We start from the raw sequence: 16,721 nt of genomic DNA, 5'->3' as shown, positions 1-16,721 counted from the left end.
TGTGGGTGAGCGGGTGGTAGGGTTTGGTTTGTTGGCTGCCTGGCAGGGTGGTTGGTTGGCTGGCGTTCTTGTTAGTTGGTTGGTTGGTTGGTCGATAGGTTGGCTGGCTGGCTGTTTCTGGCTTGGTGGGTGAGCGGGTGGTAGGGTTTGATTTGTTGGCTGCCTGGCAGGTTTGATTGGCTGGCTGTCTAGTTAGTTGGTTGGTTGGTTGGTTGGTTAATTGGTTTGTTGATAGGTTGTCTGGCTTGCAGACTGGTTTGGTGGGTGAGCGGGTGGTAGAGTTTGGTTTGTTGGCTGCCTGGCAGGTTGGTTGGCTGGCTGTCTAGTTAGTTGGTTGGTTGGTTGGTTGATAGTTTGGCTGGCTGGCTTGGTGGGTGAGCGAGTGGTAGGGTTTGGCTTGTTGGCTGCCTAGCAGGGTTGGTTGGCTGGCTGTCTATTTAGTTGGTTGGTTTGTTGGTTAATTGGTTGGTTGATAGGTTGTCTGGCTGGCTGGCTGGCTTGGTGTGTGAGCGGGTGGTAGGGTTTGGTTTGTTGGCTGCCTGGCTGGGTTGGTTGGCTAGCTTTCTAGATAGTTGGTTGGTTGGTTGGTGAATTGGTTGGTTGAGAGGTTGGCTGGCTGTCTAGTTAGTTGGTTGGTTGGTTGGTTGATAGTTTGGCTGGCTGGCTTGGTGAATGAGCGGGTGGTAGGGTTTGGTTTGTTGGCTGCCTGGCAGGTTTGGTTGGTTGGCTGTCTAGTTTGTTGGTTAATTGGTTGGTGTATAGGTTGGCTGGCTGGCTGGCTTGTTGGGTGAGCGGGTAGTAGGGTTTGGTTTGTTTGCTGCCTGGCAGGGTTGGTTGGTTGGCTGTCTAGTTAGTTGGTTGGTTAATTGGTTGGTTGACAGGTTGGCTGGCTGGCTGGCTTGGTGGGTGAACGGGTGGAAGGGTTTGGTTTGTTGGCTGCCTGGCAGGTTTGGTTGTCTGGCTGTCTAGTTAGTTGGTTGGTTGGTTGGTTAATTGATTGGTTGATAGTTTGGCTGGCTTGCTAGCAGGCTTGGTGGGTGAGCGAGTGGTAGGGTTTGGCTTGTTGGCTGCCTAGCAGGGTTGGTTGGCTGGCTGTCTATTTATTTGGTTGGTTGGTTGGTTAATTAGTTGGTTGATAGTTTTGTTGGCTGCCTGGCAGGGTTGGTTGGCTGGTTGGTTAGTTGTTTGGTTGATAGGTTGGCTGGCTGGCTCGCTGGCTTGGTGGGTAAGTGGGTGGTAGGGTTTGGTTTGTTGGCTGCCTGGCAGGGTTGGTTGGCTGGCTGTCTATTTAGTTGTTTAATTGGTTGGTGTATAGGTTGGCTGGCTGGCTGGCTTGGTGGATGAGCCGAAGGTAGGATTTGAATTGTTGGCTGACTGGCATGGTTGGTTGGCTGGCTGTCTATTTAGTTTGTTGGTTGATAGGTTGGCTGGCTAGGTGGGTGAGCGGGTGGTAGTGTTTGGTTTGTTTGCTGCCTGGCAGGGTTGGTTGGCTCGCGTTCTAGTTATTTGATTGGTTGGTTGGATAATTGGTTGGTCGATAGGTTGGCTGGCTGGCTGGCTGTTTCTGGCTTGGTGTGTGAGCGGGTGGTAGGGTTGAGTTTGTTGGCTGCTTTGCAGGGTCGGTTGGCTGGCGTTCTATTTAGTTGGTTGGTTAATTGGTTGGTCGAAAGGTTGGCTGGCTGGCTGTTTCTGGCTTGGTGGGTGAGCGGGTGGTAGGGTTTGATTTGTTGGCTGCCTGGCAGGGTTGGTTGGCTGGCTGTCTATTTAGTTGGTTGGTTGGTTAATTGGTTGGTCGATAGGTTGGCTGGCTGGCTGTTTCTGGCTTGGTGTGTGAGCAGGTGGTAGGGTTGGGTTTGTTGGCTGCTTGGCAGGGTTGGTTGGCTGGCGTTCTAGTTAGTTGGTTGGTTGGTTGGTTAATTGGTTGGTCGAAACGTTGGCTGGCTGGCTGTTTCTGGCTTGGTGTGTGAGCGGGTGGTAGGGTTTGGTTTGTTGGCTGCCTGGTAGGGTTGGTTGGCTGGCTGTCTAGTTAATTTTTTGGTTGGTTGGTTAATTGGTTTGTTGATAGGTTGGCTGGCTGGCTGCTTCTTGCTTGGTGGGTGAGCGTGTGGTAGGGTTTGGTTTGTTGGCTGCCTGGCACGGTTGGTTGGTTGGCTGTCTAGTTAGTTGGTTGGTTGGTTGGTTAATTGGTTGGTCGATAGGTTGGCTGGCTGGCTGTTTCTGGCTTGGTGGGTGAGCGGGTGGTAGGGTTTGGTTTGTTGGCTGCTTGGCAGGGTTGGTTGGCTGGCTGTCTAGTTAGTTGGTATGTTGGTTGGTTAATTGGTTGGTCGATAGGTTGGCTGGCTGGCTGTTTCTGGCTTGGTGTGAGCGGGTGGTAGGGTTTGGTTTGTTGGCTGCCTGGCAGGTTTGGTTGGCTGGCTGTCTAGTTAGTTGGTTGGTTGGTTGGTTAATTGGTTGGTCGATAGGTTGGCTGGCTGGCTGTTTCTGGCTTGGTGTGAGCGGGTGGTAGGGTTTGGTTTGTTGGCTGCCTGGCAGGGTTGGTTGGCTGGCTGTCTAGTTATTTGGTTGGTTGGTTGGTTAATTGGTTGGTCGATAGGTTGGCAGGCTGGCTGTTTCTGGCTTGGTGGGTGAGCGGGTGGTAGGGTTTGGTTTGTTGGCTGCCTGGCAGGGTTGGTTGGCTGGCTGTCTAGTTAGTTGGTTGGTTGGTTGGTTAATTGGTTGGTCGATAGGTTGGCTGGTTGGCTGTTTCTGGCTTGGTGGGTGAGCGGGTGGTAGGGTTTGGTTTGTTGGCTGCCTAGCGGGGTTGGTTGGCTGGCTTCTAGTTAGTTGGTTGGTTGGTTGGTTAATTGGTTGGTTGATAGGTTGGCTGGCTGGCTGTTTCTGGCTTGGTGGGTGAGCGGGTGGTAGGGTTTGGTTTGTTGGCTGCCTGGCAGGGTTGGTTGGCTGGCTGTCTAGTTAGTTGGTTGGTTGGTTGGTTAATTGGTTGGTCGATAGGTTGGCTGGCTGGCTGGCTTGGTGGGTGAGCGGGTAGTAGGGTTTGGTTTGTTGGCTGCCTGGCAGGGTTGGTTGGCTGGCTGTCTAGTTAGTTGGTTGGTTGATTGGTTGGTTGGTCGATAGGTTGGCTGGCTGGCTGTTTCTGCTTGGTGGGTGAGCGGGTGGTAGGGTTTGGTTTGTTGGCTGCCTGGCAGGGTTGGTTGGCTGGCTGTCTAGTTAGTTGGTTGGTTAATTGGTTGGTCGATAGGTTGGCTGGCTGGCTGTTTCTGGCTTGGTGGGTGAGCGGGTGGTAGGGTTTGGTTTGTTGGCTGCCTGGCAGGTTTGGTTGACTGGCTGTCTAGTTAGTTGGTAGTTTGATTGGTTAATTGGTTGGTCGATAGGTTGGCTGGCTGGCTGTTTCTGGCTTGGTGGGTGAGCGGTGGTAGGGTTTGGTTTGTTGGCTGCCTGGCAGGGTTGGTTGGCTGGCTGTCTAGTTAGTTGGTTGGTTGGTTGGTTAATTGGTTGGTCGATAGGTTGCTGGCTGTTTATGGCTTGGTGGGTGAGCGGGTAATAGGGTTTGGTTTTTTGACTGCCTGGCGGGGTTGGTTGGCTGGCGAGTTAGTTGGTTGGTTGGTTTTGGTTAATTGGTTGGTCTAGGTTGGCTGGCTAGTTGTTTCTGGCTTGGTGTGTGAGCTGGCGTTCTAGGTAGTTGGTTGGTTGTTTGGTCAATTGGTTGGTCGATAGGTTGGCTGGCTGGCTGTTTCTGGCTTGGTGTGTGAGCGGGTGGTAGGGTTTGGTTTGTTGGCTGCCTGGCAGGGTTGGTTGGCTGGCTGTCTAGTTAGTTTGTTGGTTGGTTGGTTAATTGGTTTGTCGATAGGTTGGCTGGCTGGCTGTTTCTGGCTTGGTGGGTGAGCGGGTGGTAGGGTTTGGTTTGTTGGCTGCCTGGCAGGGTTGGTTGGCTGGCTGTCTGGTTAGTTGGTTGGTTGGTTGGTTAATTGGTTGGTCGATAGGTTGGCATGGCTGGCTGTTTCTGGCTTGGTGGGTGAGCGGGTGGTAGGGTTTGGTTTGTTGGCTGCCTGGCAGGGTTGGTTGGCTGGCTGTCTAGTTAGTTGGTTGGTTGGTTGGTTAATTGGTTGGTCGATAGGTTGGCTGGCTGTTTCTGGCTTGGTGGGTGAGCGGGTAGTAGGGTTTGGTTTGTTGGCTGCCTGGCAGGGTTGGTTGGCTGGCGTTCTAGTTAGTTGGTTGGTTGATTGGTTAATTGGTTGGTCGATAGGTTGGCTGGCTGGCTGTTTCTGGCTTGGTGGGTGAGCGGGTGGTAGGGTTTGGTTTGTTGGCTGCCTGGCAGGGTTGGTTGGCTAGCTGTCTAGTTAGTTGGTTGGTTGGTTAATTGGTTGGTCGATAGGCTGGCTGGCTGGCTGTTTCTGGCTTGGTGGGTGAGCGGGTGGTAGGGTTTGGTTTGTTGGTTGCCTGGCAGGTTTGGTTGGCTGGCGTTCTAGTTAGTTGGTTGGTTGGTTGGTTGGTTGGTTAATTGGTTGGTCGATAGGTTGGCTGGCTGGCTGTTTCTGGCTTGGTGTGTGAGCGGGTGGTAGGGTTGGGTTTGTTGGCTGCTTGGCAGGGTTGGTTGGCTGGCGTTCTAGGTAGTTGGTTGGTTGGTTGGTTAAGTGGTTGGTCGATAGGCTGGCTGGCTGGCTGTTTTTGGCTTGGTGGGTGAGCGGGTGGTAGGGTTTGGTTTGTTGGCTGCCTGGCAGTGTTGGTTGGCTCGCGTTCTAGTTATTTGGTAGTTTGATTGGTTAATTGGTTGGTCGATAGGTTGGCTGGCTGGCTGTTTCTGGCTTTGTGGGTGAGCCGGTGGTAGGGTTTGGTTTGTTGGCTGGCTGGCAGGGTTGGTTGGCTGGCTGTCTAGTTAGTTGGTTGGTTGGTTGGTTAATTGGTTGGTCGATAGGTTCGCTGCTTGTTTATGGCTGGGTGGGTGAGCGGGTAATAGGGTTTGGTTTGTTGACTGCCTGGCGGGGTTGGTTGGCTGGCGTTCTAGTTAGTTGGTTGGTTGGTTGGTTGGTTGGTTGGTTGGTTGGTTAATTGGTTGGTCGATAGGTTGGCTGGCTGGCTGTTTCTGGCTTGGTGTGTGAGCGGGTGGTAGGGTTGGGTTTGTTGGCTGATTGGCAGGGTTGGTTGGCTGGCGTTCTAGGTAGTTGGTTGGTTGGTTGGTCAATTGGTTGGTTGATAGGTTGGCTGGCTGGCTGTTTTTGGCTTGGTGGGTGAGCGGGTGGTAGGGTTTGGTTTGTTGGCTGCCTGGCAGTGTTGGTTGGCTCGCGTTCTAGTTATTTGGTAGTTTGGTTGGTTAATTGGTTTGTCGATAGGTTGGCTGGCTGGCTGTTTCTGGCTTGGTGGGTGAGCGGGTGGTAGGGTTTGATTTGTTGGCTGTCTGGCAGGGTTGGTTGGCTGGCTGTCTATTTAGTTGGTTGGTTAATTGGTTGGTTGATAGGTTGGCTGGTTGGCTGGCTGGCTGGCTAGCTTGGTGGGTGAGCGGGTGGTACGGTTTGATTTGTTGGCTGCCTGGCAGGGTTGGTTGGTTGGCTGTCTAGTTAGTTGGTTGGTTGGTTGGTTAATTGGTTGGTCGATAGGTTGGCTGGCTGTTTCTGGCTTGGTGGGTGAGCGGGTAATAGGGTTTGGTTTGTTGGCTGCCTGGCGGGGTTGGTTGGCTGGCGTTATAGTTATTTGGTAGTTTGATTGGTTAATTGTTTGGTCGATAGTTTGGCTGGCTGGCTGTTTCTGGCTTGGTGGGTGAGCCGGTGGTAGGGTTTGGTTTGTTGGCTGCCTGGCAGGGTTGGTTGGCTGGCTGTCTAGTTAGTTGGTTGGTTGGTTGGTTAATTGGTTGGTCGATAGGTTGGCTGGCTGTTTCTGGCTTGGTGGGTGAGCGGGTAATAGGGTTTGGTTTGTTGGCTGCCTGGCGGGGTTGGTTGGCTGGCGTTCTAGTTAGTTGGTTGGTTGGTTGGTTAATTGGTTGGTCGATAGGTTGGCTGGCTGGCTGTTTCTGGCTTGGTGGGTGAGCGGGTGGTAGGGTTTGGTTTGTTGGCTGCCTGGCAGGGTTGGTTGGCTGGCTGGCTAGTTAGTTGGTTGGTTGGTTAATTGGTTGGTCGATAGGCTGGCTGGCTGGCTGTTTCTGGCTTGGTGGGTGAGCGGGTGGTAGGGTTTGGTTTGTTGGTTGCCTGGCAGGTTTGGTTGGCTGGCGCTCTAGTTATTTGGTAGTTTGATTGGTTAATTGGTTGGTCGATAGGTTGGCTGGCTGGCTGTTTCTGATTTTGTGGGTGAGCCGGTGGTAGGGTTTGGTTTGTTGGCTGCCTGGCAGGGTTGGTTGGCTGGCTGTCTAGTTAGTTGGTTGGTTGGTTGGTTAATTGGTTGGTCGATAGGTTCGCTGGCTGTTTATGGCTTGGTGGGTGAGCGGGTAATAGGGTTTGGTTTGTTGACTGCCTGGCGGGGTTGGTTGGCTGGCGTTCTAGTTAGTTATTTGGTTGGTTAGTTGGTTGGTTGGTTAATTGGTTGGTCGATAGGTTGGCTGGCTGGCTGTTTCTGGCTTGGTGTGTGAGCGGGTGGTAGGGTTGGGTTTGTTGGCTGATTGGCAGGGTTGGTTGGCTGGCGTTCTAGGTAGTTGGTTGGTTGGTTGGTTGGTTGATAGGTTGGCTGGCTGGCTGTTTCTGGCTTGGTGTGTGAGCGGGTGGTAGGGTTTGGTTTGTTGGCTGCCTGGTAGGGTTGGTTGGCTGTCTGTCTAGTTAGTTTGTTGGTTGGTTGGTTAATTGGTTTGTCGAAAGGTTGGCTGGCTGGCTGTTTCTGGCTTGGTGGGTGAGCGTGTGGTAGGGTTTGGTTTGTTGGCTGCCTGGCAGGGTTGGTTGGTTGGCTGTCTGGTTAGTTGGTTGGTTGGTTGGTTAATTGGTTGGTCGATAGATTGGATGGCTGGCTGTTTCTGGCTTGGTGGGTCAGCGGGTGGTAGGGTTTGGTTTGTTGGCTGCCTGGCAGGGTTGGTTGGCTGGCTGTCTAGTTAGTTGGTTGGTTGGTTGGTTAATTGGTTGGTCGATAGGCTGGCTGGCTGGCTGTTTTTGGCTTGGTGGGTGAGCGGGTGGTAGGGTTTGGTTTGTTGGCTGCCTGGCAGTGTTGGTTGGCTCGCGTTCTAGTTATTTGGTAGTTTGGTTGGTTAATTGGTTGGTCGATAGGTTGGCTGGCTGGCTGTTTCTGGCTTGGTGGGCGAACGGGTGGTAGGGTTTGATTTGTTGGCTGCCTGGCAGAGTTGGTTGGCTGGCTGTCTAGTTAGTTGGTTGGTTGGTTGGTTAATTGGTTGGTCGATAGGTTGGCTGGCTGGCTGTTTCTGGCTTGGTGTGAGCGGGTGGTAGGGTTTGGTTTGTTGGCTGCCTGGCAGGGTTGGTTGGCTGGCTGTCTAGTTAGTTGGTTGGTTGGTTGGTTAATTGGTTGGTCGATAGGTTGGCTGGCTGGCTGTTTCTGGCTTGGTGGGTGAGCGGGTGGTAGGGTTTGATTTGTTGGCTGCTTGGCAGGGTTGGTTGGCTGGCTGTCTAGTTAGTTGGTTGGTTGGTTGGTTAAGTGGTTGGTCGATAGGCTGGGTGGCTGGCTGTGTCTGGCTTGGTGGGTGAGCGGGTGGTAGGGTTTGATTTGTTGGCTGCCTAGCGGGGTTGGTTGGCTGGCGTTCTAGTTATTTGGTAGTTTGATTGGTTAATTGGTTGGTCAATAGTTTGGCTGGCTGGCTGTTTCTGGCTTGGTGGGTGAGCCGGTGGTAGGGTTTGGTTTGTTGGCTGCCTGGCAGGGTTGGTTGGCTGGCTGTCTAGTTAGTTGGTTGGTTGGTTGGTTAATTGGTTGGTCGATAGGTTGGCTGGCTGTTTCTGGCTTGGTGGGTGAGCGGGTAGTAGGGTTTGGTTTGTTGGCTGCCTGGCGGGGTTGGTTGGCTGGCGTTCTAGTTAGTTGGTTGGTTGATTGGTTAATCGGTTGGTCGATAGGTTGGCTGGCTGGCTGTTTCTGGCTTGGTGGGTGAGCGGGTGGTAGGGTTTGGTTTGTTGGCTGCCTGGCAGGGTTGGTTGGCTGGCTGTCTAGTTAGTTGGTTGGTTGGTTAATTGGTTGGTCGATAGGCTGGCTGGCTGGCTGTTTCTGGCTTGGTGGGTGTGCGGGTGGTAAGGTTTGGTTTGTTGGTTGCCTGGCAGGTTTGGTTGACTGGCGTTCTAGTTATTTGGTAGTTTGATTGGTTAATTGGTTGGTCGATAGGTTGGCTGGCTGGCTGTTTCTGGCTTTGTGGGTGAGCCGGTGGTAGGGTTTGGTTTGTTGGCTGCCTGGCAGGGTTGGTTGGCTGGCTGTCTAGTTAGTTGGTTGGTTGGTTGGTTAATTGGTTGGTCGATAGGTTCGCTGGCTGTTTATGGCTTGGTGGGTGAGCGGGTAATAGGGTTTGGTTTTTTGACTGCCTGGCGGGGTTGGTTGGCTGGCGTTCTAGTTAGTTGGTTGGTTGGTTGGTTGGTTAATTGGTTGGTCGATAGGTTGGCTGGCTAGTTGTTTCTGGCTTGGTGTGTGAGCGGGTGGTAGGGTTGGGCGTTCTAGGTAGTTGGTTGGTTGTTTGGTCAATTGGTTGGTCGATAGGTTGGCTGGCTGGCTGTTTCTGGCTTGGTGTGTGAGCGGGTGGTAGGGTTTGGTTTGTTGGCTGCCTGGTAGGGTTGGTTGGCTGTCTGTCTAGTTAGTTTGTTGGTTGGTTGGTTAATTGGTTTGTCGATAGGTTGGCTGGCTGGCTGTTTCTGGCTTGGTGGGTGAGCGTGTGGTAGGGTTTGGTTTGTTGGCTGCCTGGCAGGGTTGGTTGGTTGGCTGTCTGGTTAGTTGGTTGGTTGGTTGGTTAATTGGTTGGTCGATAGATTGGATGGCTGGCTGTTTCTGGCTTGGTGGGTGAGCGGGTGGTAGGGTTTGGTTTGTTGGCTGCCTGGCAGGGTTGGTTGGCTGGCTGTCTAGTTAGTTGGTTGGTTGGTTGGTTAATTGGTTGGTCGATAGGTTGGCTGGCTGTTTCTGGCTTGGTGGGTGAGCGGGTAGTAGGGTTTGGTTTGTTGGCTGCCTGGCAGGGTTGGTTGGCTGGCGTTCTAGTTAGTTGGTTGGTTGATTGGTTAATTGGTTGGTCGATAGGTTGGCTGGCTGGCTGTTTCTGGCTTGGTGGGTGAGCGGGTGGTAGGGTTTGGTTTGTTGGCTGCCTGGCAGGGTTGGTTGGCTAGCTGTCTAGTTAGTTGGTTGGTTGGTTAATTGGTTGGTCGATAGGCTGGCTGGCTGGCTGTTTCTGGCTTGGTGGGTGAGCGGGTGGTAGGGTTTGGTTTGTTGGTTGCCTGGCAGGTTTGGTTGGCTGGCGTTCTAGTTAGTTGGTTGGTTGGTTGGTTGGTTGGTTAATTGGTTGGTCGATAGGTTGGCTGGCTGGCTGTTTCTGGCTTGGTGTGTGAGCGGGTGGTAGGGTTGGGTTTGTTGGCTGCTTGGCAGGGTTGGTTGGCTGGCGTTCTAGGTAGTTGGTTGGTTGGTTGGTTAAGTGGTTGGTCGATAGGCTGGCTGGCTGGCTGTTTTTGGCTTGGTGGGTGAGCGGGTGGTAGGGTTTGGTTTGTTGGCTGCCTGGCAGTGTTGGTTGGCTCGCGTTCTAGTTATTTGGTAGTTTGATTGGTTAATTGGTTGGTCGATAGGTTGGCTGGCTGGCTGTTTCTGGCTTGGTGGGTGAGCCGGTGGTAGGGTTTGGTTTGTTGGCTGCCTGGCAGGGTTGGTTGGCTGGCTGTCTAGTTAGTTGGTTGGTTGGTTGGTTAATTGGTTGGTCGATAGGTTGGCTGGCTGTTTCTGGCTTGGTGGGTGAGCGGGTAATAGGGTTTGGTTTGTTGGCTGCCTGGCGGGGTTGGTTGGCTGGCGTTCTAGTTAGTTGGTTGGTTGGTTGGTTAATTGGTTGGTCGATAGGTTGGCTGGCTGGCTGTTTCTGGCTTGGTGGGTGAGCGGGTGGTAGGGTTTGGTTTGTTGGCTGCCTGGCAGGGTTGGTTGGCTGGCTGGCTAGTTAGTTGGTTGGTTGGTTAATTGGTTGGTCGATAGGCTGGCTGGCTGGCTGTTTCTGGCTTGGTGGGTGAGCGGGTGGTAGGGTTTGGTTTGTTGGTTGCCTGGCAGGTTTGGTTGGCTGGCGCTCTAGTTATTTGGTAGTTTGATTGGTTAATTGGTTGGTCGATAGGTTGGCTGGCTGGCTGTTTCTGATTTTGTGGGTGAGCCGGTGGTAGGGTTTGGTTTGTTGGCTGCCTGGCAGGGTTGGTTGGCTGGCTGTCTAGTTAGTTGGTTGGTTGGTTGGTTAATTGGTTGGTCGATAGGTTCGCTGGCTGTTTATGGCTTGGTGGGTGAGCGGGTAATAGGGTTTGGTTTGTTGACTGCCTGGCGGGGTTGGTTGGCTGGCGTTCTAGTTAGTTATTTGGTTGGTTAGTTGGTTGGTTGGTTAATTGGTTGGTCGATAGGTTGGCTGGCTGGCTGTTTCTGGCTTGGTGTGTGAGCGGGTGGTAGGGTTGGGTTTGTTGGCTGATTGGCAGGGTTGGTTGGCTGGCGTTCTAGGTAGTTGGTTGGTTGGTTGGTTGGTTGATAGGTTGGCTGGCTGGCTGTTTCTGGCTTGGTGTGTGAGCGGGTGGTAGGGTTTGGTTTGTTGGCTGCCTGGTAGGGTTGGTTGGCTGTCTGTCTAGTTAGTTTGTTGGTTGGTTGGTTAATTGGTTTGTCGAAAGGTTGGCTGGCTGGCTGTTTCTGGCTTGGTGGGTGAGCGTGTGGTAGGGTTTGGTTTGTTGGCTGCCTGGCAGGGTTGGTTGGTTGGCTGTCTGGTTAGTTGGTTGGTTGGTTGGTTAATTGGTTGGTCGATAGATTGGATGGCTGGCTGTTTCTGGCTTGGTGGGTCAGCGGGTGGTAGGGTTTGGTTTGTTGGCTGCCTGGCAGGGTTGGTTGGCTGGCTGTCTAGTTAGTTGGTTGGTTGGTTGGTTAATTGGTTGGTCGATAGGCTGGCTGGCTGGCTGTTTTTGGCTTGGTGGGTGAGCGGGTGGTAGGGTTTGGTTTGTTGGCTGCCTGGCAGTGTTGGTTGGCTCGCGTTCTAGTTATTTGGTAGTTTGGTTGGTTAATTGGTTGGTCGATAGGTTGGCTGGCTGGCTGTTTCTGGCTTGGTGGGCGAACGGGTGGTAGGGTTTGATTTGTTGGCTGCCTGGCAGAGTTGGTTGGCTGGCTGTCTAGTTAGTTGGTTGGTTGGTTGGTTAATTGGTTGGTCGATAGGTTGGCTGGCTGGCTGTTTCTGGCTTGGTGTGAGCGGGTGGTAGGGTTTGGTTTGTTGGCTGCCTGGCAGGGTTGGTTGGCTGGCTGTCTAGTTAGTTGGTTGGTTGGTTGGTTAATTGGTTGGTCGATAGGTTGGCTGGCTGGCTGTTTCTGGCTTGGTGGGTGAGCGGGTGGTAGGGTTTGATTTGTTGGCTGCTTGGCAGGGTTGGTTGGCTGGCTGTCTAGTTAGTTGGTTGGTTGGTTGGTTAAGTGGTTGGTCGATAGGCTGGGTGGCTGGCTGTGTCTGGCTTGGTGGGTGAGCGGGTGGTAGGGTTTGATTTGTTGGCTGCCTAGCGGGGTTGGTTGGCTGGCGTTCTAGTTATTTGGTAGTTTGATTGGTTAATTGGTTGGTCAATAGTTTGGCTGGCTGGCTGTTTCTGGCTTGGTGGGTGAGCCGGTGGTAGGGTTTGGTTTGTTGGCTGCCTGGCAGGGTTGGTTGGCTGGCTGTCTAGTTAGTTGGTTGGTTGGTTGGTTAATTGGTTGGTCGATAGGTTGGCTGGCTGTTTCTGGCTTGGTGGGTGAGCGGGTAGTAGGGTTTGGTTTGTTGGCTGCCTGGCGGGGTTGGTTGGCTGGCGTTCTAGTTAGTTGGTTGGTTGATTGGTTAATCGGTTGGTCGATAGGTTGGCTGGCTGGCTGTTTCTGGCTTGGTGGGTGAGCGGGTGGTAGGGTTTGGTTTGTTGGCTGCCTGGCAGGGTTGGTTGGCTGGCTGTCTAGTTAGTTGGTTGGTTGGTTAATTGGTTGGTCGATAGGCTGGCTGGCTGGCTGTTTCTGGCTTGGTGGGTGTGCGGGTGGTAAGGTTTGGTTTGTTGGTTGCCTGGCAGGTTTGGTTGACTGGCGTTCTAGTTATTTGGTAGTTTGATTGGTTAATTGGTTGGTCGATAGGTTGGCTGGCTGGCTGTTTCTGGCTTTGTGGGTGAGCCGGTGGTAGGGTTTGGTTTGTTGGCTGCCTGGCAGGGTTGGTTGGCTGGCTGTCTAGTTAGTTGGTTGGTTGGTTGGTTAATTGGTTGGTCGATAGGTTCGCTGGCTGTTTATGGCTTGGTGGGTGAGCGGGTAATAGGGTTTGGTTTTTTGACTGCCTGGCGGGGTTGGTTGGCTGGCGTTCTAGTTAGTTGGTTGGTTGGTTGGTTGGTTAATTGGTTGGTCGATAGGTTGGCTGGCTAGTTGTTTCTGGCTTGGTGTGTGAGCGGGTGGTAGGGTTGGGCGTTCTAGGTAGTTGGTTGGTTGTTTGGTCAATTGGTTGGTCGATAGGTTGGCTGGCTGGCTGTTTCTGGCTTGGTGTGTGAGCGGGTGGTAGGGTTTGGTTTGTTGGCTGCCTGGTAGGGTTGGTTGGCTGTCTGTCTAGTTAGTTTGTTGGTTGGTTGGTTAATTGGTTTGTCGATAGGTTGGCTGGCTGGCTGTTTCTGGCTTGGTGGGTGAGCGTGTGGTAGGGTTTGGTTTGTTGGCTGCCTGGCAGGGTTGGTTGGTTGGCTGTCTGGTTAGTTGGTTGGTTGGTTGGTTAATTGGTTGGTCGATAGATTGGATGGCTGGCTGTTTCTGGCTTGGTGGGTGAGCGGGTGGTAGGGTTTGGTTTGTTGGCTGCCTGGCAGGGTTGGTTGGCTGGCTGTCTAGTTAGTTGGTTGGTTGGTTGGTTAATTGGTTGGTCGATAGGTTGGCTGGCTGTTTCTGGCTTGGTGGGTGAGCGGGTAGTAGGGTTTGGTTTGTTGGCTGCCTGGCAGGGTTGGTTGGCTGGCGTTCTAGTTAGTTGGTTGGTTGATTGGTTAATTGGTTGGTCGATAGGTTGGCTGGCTGGCTGTTTCTGGCTTGGTGGGTGAGCGGGTGGTAGGGTTTGGTTTGTTGGCTGCCTGGCAGGGTTGGTTGGCTAGCTGTCTAGTTAGTTGGTTGGTTGGTTAATTGGTTGGTCGATAGGCTGGCTGGCTGGCTGTTTCTGGCTTGGTGGGTGAGCGGGTGGTAGGGTTTGGTTTGTTGGTTGCCTGGCAGGTTTGGTTGGCTGGCGTTCTAGTTAGTTGGTTGGTTGGTTGGTTGGTTGGTTAATTGGTTGGTCGATAGGTTGGCTGGCTGGCTGTTTCTGGCTTGGTGTGTGAGCGGGTGGTAGGGTTGGGTTTGTTGGCTGCTTGGCAGGGTTGGTTGGCTGGCGTTCTAGGTAGTTGGTTGGTTGGTTGGTTAAGTGGTTGGTCGATAGGCTGGCTGGCTGGCTGTTTTTGGCTTGGTGGGTGAGCGGGTGGTAGGGTTTGGTTTGTTGGCTGCCTGGCAGTGTTGGTTGGCTCGCGTTCTAGTTATTTGGTAGTTTGATTGGTTAATTGGTTGGTCGATAGGTTGGCTGGCTGGCTGTTTCTGGCTTTGTGGGTGAGCCGGTGGTAGGGTTTGGTTTGTTGGCTGGCTGGCAGGGTTGGTTGGCTGGCTGTCTAGTTAGTTGGTTGGTTGGTTGGTTAATTGGTTGGTCGATAGGTTCGCTGCTTGTTTATGGCTGGGTGGGTGAGCGGGTAATAGGGTTTGGTTTGTTGACTGCCTGGCGGGGTTGGTTGGCTGGCGTTCTAGTTAGTTGGTTGGTTGGTTGGTTGGTTGGTTGGTTGGTTGGTTGGTTGGTTAATTGGTTGGTCGATAGGTTGGCTGGCTGGCTGTTTCTGGCTTGGTGTGTGAGCGGGTGGTAGGGTTGGGTTTGTTGGCTGATTGGCAGGGTTGGTTGGCTGGCGTTCTAGGTAGTTGGTTGGTTGGTTGGTCAATTGGTTGGTTGATAGGTTGGCTGGCTGGCTGTTTTTGGCTTGGTGGGTAAGCGGGTGGTAGGGTTTGGTTTGTTGGCTGCCTGGCAGTGTTGGTTGGCTCGCGTTCTAGTTATTTGGTAGTTTGGTTGGTTAATTGGTTTGTCGATAGGTTGGCTGGCTGGCTGTTTCTGGCTTGGTGGGTGAGCGGGTGGTAGGGTTTGATTTGTTGGCTGTCTGGCAGGGTTGGTTGGCTGGCTGTCTATTTAGTTGGTTGGTTAATTGGTTGGTTGATAGGTTGGCTGGTTGGCTGGCTGGCTGGCTAGCTTGGTGGGTGAGCGGGTGGTACGGTTTGATTTGTTGGCTGCCTGGCAGGGTTGGTTGGTTGGCTGTCTAGTTAGTTGGTTGGTTGGTTGGTTAATTGGTTGGTCGATAGGTTGGCTGGCTGTTTCTGGCTTGGTGGGTGAGCGGGTAATAGGGTTTGGTTTGTTGGCTGCCTGGCGGGGTTGGTTGGCTGGCGTTATAGTTATTTGGTAGTTTGATTGGTTAATTGTTTGGTCGATAGTTTGGCTGGCTGGCTGTTTCTGGCTTGGTGGGTGAGCCGGTGGTAGGGTTTGGTTTGTTGGCTGCCTGGCAGGGTTGGTTGGCTGGCTGTCTAGTTAGTTGGTTGGTTGGTTGGTTAATTGGTTGGTCGATAGGTTGGCTGGCTGTTTCTGGCTTGGTGGGTGAGCGGGTAATAGGGTTTGGTTTGTTGGCTGCCTGGCGGGGTTGGTTGGCTGGCGTTCTAGTTAGTTGGTTGGTTGGTTGGTTAATTGGTTGGTCGATAGGTTGGCTGGCTGGCTGTTTCTGGCTTGGTGGGTGAGCGGGTGGTAGGGTTTGGTTTGTTGGCTGCCTGGCAGGGTTGGTTGGCTGGCTGGCTAGTTAGTTGGTTGGTTGGTTAATTGGTTGGTCGATAGGCTGGCTGGCTGGCTGTTTCTGGCTTGGTGGGTGAGCGGGTGGTAGGGTTTGGTTTGTTGGTTGCCTGGCAGGTTTGGTTGGCTGGCGCTCTAGTTATTTGGTAGTTTGATTGGTTAATTGGTTGGTCGATAGGTTGGCTGGCTGGCTGTTTCTGATTTTGTGGGTGAGCCGGTGGTAGGGTTTGGTTTGTTGGCTGCCTGGCAGGGTTGGTTGGCTGGCTGTCTAGTTAGTTGGTTGGTTGGTTGGTTAATTGGTTGGTCGATAGGTTCGCTGGCTGTTTATGGCTTGGTGGGTGAGCGGGTAATAGGGTTTGGTTTGTTGACTGCCTGGCGGGGTTGGTTGGCTGGCGTTCTAGTTAGTTATTTGGTTGGTTAGTTGGTTGGTTGGTTAATTGGTTGGTCGATAGGTTGGCTGGCTGGCTGTTTCTGGCTTGGTGTGTGAGCGGGTGGTAGGGTTGGGTTTGTTGGCTGATTGGCAGGGTTGGTTGGCTGGCGTTCTAGGTAGTTGGTTGGTTGGTTGGTTGGTTGATAGGTTGGCTGGCTGGCTGTTTCTGGCTTGGTGTGTGAGCGGGTGGTAGGGTTTGGTTTGTTGGCTGCCTGGTAGGGTTGGTTGGCTGTCTGTCTAGTTAGTTTGTTGGTTGGTTGGTTAATTGGTTTGTCGAAAGGTTGGCTGGCTGGCTGTTTCTGGCTTGGTGGGTGAGCGTGTGGTAGGGTTTGGTTTGTTGGCTGCCTGGCAGGGTTGGTTGGTTGGCTGTCTGGTTAGTTGGTTGGTTGGTTGGTTAATTGGTTGGTCGATAGATTGGATGGCTGGCTGTTTCTGGCTTGGTGGGTCAGCGGGTGGTAGGGTTTGGTTTGTTGGCTGCCTGGCAGGGTTGGTTGGCTGGCTGTCTAGTTAGTTGGTTGGTTGGTTGGTTAATTGGTTGGTCGATAGGCTGGCTGGCTGGCTGTTTTTGGCTTGGTGGGTGAGCGGGTGGTAGGGTTTGGTTTGTTGGCTGCCTGGCAGTGTTGGTTGGCTCGCGTTCTAGTTATTTGGTAGTTTGGTTGGTTAATTGGTTGGTCGATAGGTTGGCTGGCTGGCTGTTTCTGGCTTGGTGGGCGAACGGGTGGTAGGGTTTGATTTGTTGGCTGCCTGGCAGAGTTGGTTGGCTGGCTGTCTAGTTAGTTGGTTGGTTGGTTGGTTAATTGGTTGGTCGATAGGTTGGCTGGCTGGCTGTTTCTGGCTTGGTGTGAGCGGGTGGTAGGGTTTGGTTTGTTGGCTGCCTGGCAGGGTTGGTTGGCTGGCTGTCTAGTTAGTTGGTTGGTTGGTTGGTTAATTGGTTGGTCGATAGGTTGGCTGGCTGGCTGTTTCTGGCTTGGTGGGTGAGCGGGTGGTAGGGTTTGATTTGTTGGCTGCTTGGCAGGGTTGGTTGGCTGGCTGTCTAGTTAGTTGGTTGGTTGGTTGGTTAAGTGGTTGGTCGATAGGCTGGGTGGCTGGCTGTGTCTGGCTTGGTGGGTGAGCGGGTGGTAGGGTTTGATTTGTTGGCTGCCTGGCAGGGTTGGTTGGCTGGCTGTCTAGTTAGTTGGTTGGTTGGTTAATTGGTTGGTCGATAGGTTGTCTGGCTGGTTGTTTCTGGCTTGGTGTGTGAGCGGGTGGTAGGGTTGGGTTTGTTGGCTGCTTGGCAGGGTTGGTTGGCTGGCGTTCTAGTTAGTTGGTTGGTTGGTTGGTTAATTGGTTGGTCGATAGGTTGGCTGGCTGGCTGTTTCTGGCTTGGTGTGAGCGGGTGGTAGGGTTTGGTTTGTTGGC

This window comes from Uloborus diversus, unplaced genomic scaffold, assembly GCF_026930045.1.
Source record: "Uloborus diversus isolate 005 unplaced genomic scaffold, Udiv.v.3.1 scaffold_114, whole genome shotgun sequence".
Classification (NCBI taxonomy): Eukaryota; Metazoa; Arthropoda; class Arachnida; order Araneae; family Uloboridae; genus Uloborus; species Uloborus diversus.
The sequence above is the reverse complement of the archived record's forward strand: the minus strand, read 5'-3'. Positions refer to the sequence as shown.